The sequence below is a fragment of the Cynocephalus volans genome, chromosome 1, assembly GCF_027409185.1.
Source record: "Cynocephalus volans isolate mCynVol1 chromosome 1, mCynVol1.pri, whole genome shotgun sequence".
Taxonomy (NCBI): Eukaryota; Metazoa; Chordata; class Mammalia; order Dermoptera; family Cynocephalidae; genus Cynocephalus; species Cynocephalus volans.
Window position 1 is genome coordinate 221,499,360 of NC_084460.1, and position 5,282 is coordinate 221,504,641.

Consider the following 5,282-nt stretch of genomic DNA (forward strand, 5'->3'; position numbering starts at 1 on the left):
TCAGCTAATTGCACTGCTTTATCAATGGAAGGGTCCCCACTTCAATCTGTCTACTCCCTGCTTCCTCAGCACAAACATAAATATCCCCTAGCCATCCATGAAGCTGTCCTATCAAGAAGTCCCTGGAGCATTATTTCCCTAGATGCCTAACATAGCTGCACTGATGAAATAAGAAAGCACCTAAGTGCTCTAAGATCCTCACTTAGAATATTCCTTGTGTGTGAAATTTTCCTATCATACAGAGAAACACAAGTTCATAAAGAGAAAAGACAAAATTTCTGCCCCTTTCTGCATGCAAAGTTTGAGTGAAAAACATTTTATCATATTGGAAATTCCAATACAACAATCCCAAAAATTTTCCAAAGGTTTTCTAATTTGCTTGCCAATATGCATAGAGCTCCTCATTTTGGGAGGGGGGGTTTTATACAAAAAGACCAGTTGGAACACATTTTTATCTAGGCTTCTCTAGGAAAATATGATAAACAAGAAAGATTAATACCTACAAGAAGAATTTGTCATATTTAAAATTAACATGATTAGTAAAATCACTTTATGCAAATTAAAATGATTAGTATACATTTTCTCATCTCTAGCAATCAAAAGAGCCCTCATTAGACATAGCTGCCTCCTCAATGCTGTATCATGAACATTAACCTAAGAAATATCTTTAAAAGTGCTTTGCAGGTATCATCTTGTCTCATTGAACCATAGAGGGACATAATATAGTAAAAGGCTACTCCTAAAGGATTTGTTTCAAGCAAAAATAATTAGAGGATTCTGTATATATCATCAATGTAAGAAGTTTGGGGGAAAGGGATAGTATACTTTAGAATAATTTAAAATCATATACACATCTCACTTCCTATGCAAGATGATTTATATTATGAACACAATGTAACTGTACACCACTGAAAATACAGTCAAGAATTTTGCCTTGAGAATTTATAGTCACACTCTATGGTCAATTAAAAGTGTAACAATATATGGGAAATGTGATAAGATTCTATCAAATATTTTGATAGAATCTAAACAAAAAGGAGGGATTTGGGCACATACATACACACAAATTAAATAACTCAAGATCTAAATGACAGGACATTGAAAATTACTAACCACTAACTATGAGAATTTAAAAGGCTACTCTTATGCAAGCAACACTTTTACTACGGTTTTCAAATATACAGTATAATTTTCTATTAAAACTGTTTTAAAAAACAGGAATAGAGCTCAATTTTCTAGTGTCTGCATTATGCAGGGCCATGAAATATTTGTATTACGAAAAAGAAAGAATGGTTTTGCTCATGCTTCTTTACCCTATGGTTTGCTGAGGGTTAGGTTGGTATTCAATTTCAAGGCTGTGTATTCAAATAATACACAAATTTTGTCTTAGAAACCCTCAGGGCTGTGTCATCAGTAAGACAAGCACATACAATACCATAGAAAACACATATAATTTATTAGATGGACTTAAAAATCAACACAAATCAATTTTAGGCACTTCTTGAGTACAGACTATAGGAATTTTCTACCAAAGAACAGCATATCTAGCAGGCAATACCATAAAGATTTAAATTTTAGTTTTTAGAACAATACACATGGAGTAGACAATTGGTAATAAATATTGCATAACTAATCCAACTGTATCCTGTCACATTTCTTCACAATTCCACATGATTTCAGAGTTAAATAGAAGCAGTCACTTTTTAGCATCTGAAGTTCTAAATTCTGGCTTTCCTTTCCTTTACTCCACTATCACGGTCTTAAAATAATCTATCGTATAGTCTTTGATGGCGCATGATATAGAAGTTTTACTTTTGCATAAGTGGATTTTTTTTAAAAAATTTAATTTTATCAATATACAATGTGGTTGATTTTTGTGTCCTTTTACTGAATTTTCCCTACCCCCACCATCAACATCATATCTGTTTGCTTGTCTTAACAACTTCAAGAAGCTGTGATTGTTGTCTTCTTCCTGCCCCCCCATTTGCTTGTGTATTTATTATTAGCTCCCACAAATAAGTGAGAACGTGGTATTTCTCTTTCTGTACCTGACTTATAAGGGAAGCTTTAAAGACATATTTTGTGTGTTGTATTTGGATCTATAGTCAACACATAATGATTATTTTTGATGTCTTTTAAAGACCATTTCAACAGGTTTATTTTGTACAGTAGGCCTCTATTAATTCCTTTAGACATCTGATGGAGTTTGGATGTATTGTCCTCCCAGAACTCATGTAGAAATTTGATACCTAATGTTGCAGTGTTGGAAACTGAGTCACAAGGGAGGATCCCTCACGAATGGATTAATGCTCTCCTGGGGGTTGGGGAGAAGAGGGTTCTTGCTCTATTAGTTTCCGCAAGAGCTGGTTGTTCAAAAGACCCTGGCACCTCCCCTCTCTCTCTCTCTTGCTTCCTCTCACCATGTGATCTGCTTGCACCCGCTGGCTGTCTGCCATTTCTGCCTTGAATAGCAGCAGCTTGAGTCCCACGCCAGATGCAGCTGTCCCAGAACTGTAAGCCAAATAAACCTCTGTTCTTTATAAATTACCCAGTGTCGGGTGTTCTGTTATAGCAACACAAAACGGACTAAAACAACATGTAATGTTTATCTTTGTTCTTTAAGTAAACATGAGGAAAAAAATGGAATTTGAGGAATGGTTTTAAGGATGCCTTTAGGTTAAACACTACATATAGCTGTGATTTGGCATCTTTTTCCAACTCAAACTGTTTTAACTGGTATTCTCCAAAATGTAACTATTCTGAGTAATAGGAAGATAATACACATATAACTTAATCCCCTCCATGCCTAAGTAGTAGCTCAAGGAACTGGAAGAGTCTAGATATTTCTATTATCTTTCTGAATTTACTTCTCAGCATATGAAGTTAAACTAACTAAAATGCTAAATTCAGCATAATTTAAATAATTCTACTACTGGCATCTATATGCTGTATACACTGCCAGTCTTTCGCTGGACTTAACAACTCTGACAATGCACTCAAATGAGTAAAGTTCAAATCAGTGAATCAAGCCAGTGGCAGGAGAATAGCAAGGAACTAAAGAAGCTACTCAGAAAACTAGTGGTTTGGGGAACAATGGTTATATGTAAAGTTTAGAATACTTCCAGGACCGAGATAAACGTATCTTCACTGATGGTGAATGAAGATACATGAGAGCATGGGATAGCTGAGTTATGAGAAAGTCAGCCCTAAAGCAAGTTACAGGTTATATTTGGAGAGTAGGAGGGGTCAATGTTAAGTCATGTGAAGAAACCTTGTCTCTACTCAGCCTTGAAAAAGGGACTGATGGCAAGATACAACTGGGTAATTGAGAGAAGACAACCACAGTGTTTGTGGATAGTCTATGGTGTGCTGCTACCCCCTATATACAAAGTATACGACAGACCCATTCCCAAAAATACCTGCAGAGAAAACTGGAAAGTTGTCTAAAGTTTTTCTATTTACACTAATATAAACAGATTTTGAGGTTGTCTGTACTGTATGTGGTTGCTGTAGTCACAGCAAGAAATGTAAAGTGCCTGTAAGAGAAGGGACAATAGAGTTCCATTTCTAGGCATCTTAATCCTACATACTCAGACAAAAAGGAAAACAACATCTCAGGGACTTCATGCCTTTCCTCAACTTCCTGCATTTCTCTGACTCACTGTAACTACTTACTAGGCACTTCTTAAAGGCCAGAAAGCAGAAACTCTTCTTTCCTCTTTCATGCTACAGTTCTGAAATCACTTTCACTACGTGCATGAAAAATGCCATCCAGCAGTGCTAAAGCATTTTTTTATTCTTAAGGCAAAATGTCATGTAAGAAAATGAATTCCCTACCCTCTCTCTCCATTACCCCAAACCCATCTGCCTTCACTGTATTCTTTGCCCATCACAAGGGCCAAGATGTGCTGGGAAGATAAAAAGAACTGTAAATTTCAAACAAGAACCCTCAACATAATGTGTAAGATATACTTTATAAATGCTTTTATGACAAAATTAAACACATATTTAAATGCTTATAGCACATGGTTACTTTTACCAAGATATCAAGAGAAGTTATATGACTTTCAAAATTAGTATTAAAAACAGAATGTTTCAATCCAGCCACATGTATGGAGGTATGAAACTTTGTTCTTTTCAAAACTAAGCACAATGACCCTAAATGAGATGTTTGTATACACCCAAAAGTAGCAATATTAAAAATCCAAAAGCATTGCACTTTGCTCAATTCCACTTAAACTACATATAAATTGCCAATATGACGATTCATGAGGCTTTCCATCTTATTTGGAAGTAATACTGTTAAAATGATTTTGATATTTTCATACGTGAATTTAAATCTTTTTTCCCCAGTTGTAATTTTGTTTTTATTTACAAGAACAGGTACTGCCTTATTTTTAATGCTTAGCCTAGAAGGGTAAAAAACAACAAAATCATGTTTTGTAAATACAGTATAAGATTTCATGCATTCTCATGATGTCATGTCAATAACCTACTACACTAAACCAAGTTTAACAATGCAGTGCATGCTTTAAACATTCAATTAAGAATAAATTTTAGCCAACACCTTGATGACAAGGAAATTTGCTGGTATGTTGAACTGATATGGCAGCAGTCCAAAGGACTAAGCACGTGATTATTCAAGTCAAAAAATAAAAAGCACAAATCGTGTGAATTTGCTGAGATGCTTTAAAGAATATTTGTCTCTGATGAAGTTACAAAATAGATTTGGGTTTTTAAGGGAATTTTTGATATACAATAAGTAATTCCTTATAGTGATCTGAAAAAGTATGAGAACATACGAACAAAACTTAGTTAGGATTTACTTTTGGAAAAGCATGTTGACAAATATTAAATGTTATAATTGCATTTTGAACAATGTAAGTATAAAACACAAAACATCTAATGATAAACACTGATCTCCAATGCCTGACCTGGATTTAGATATTTAGTGTTTTATATTTTATAGAAAAGAACTTTCAAAGTGCTATCAATGATTATAACTTGTACTATTATTCCTCGCCAAAATCTTCATGAAATTTAAAAGGCTGGTATTGAAGATAGCTTTTTTTTTCTTGAACATTCTAATACATGCCAATTTGGATTAACCTTCAGATTTTCAGGGCATGAAAAATATACAAATAGAGTACGCAAGAATACGTTTTAACACATTTAGAATGTCTGTTTACAGTTATAACAGAAATACCTTCAACTTTCAGATAAGGAAAAAAAATACCCTAAGCAAACATAAAAGGTATTTTGGGTAAAGTTAATTCTCAGTA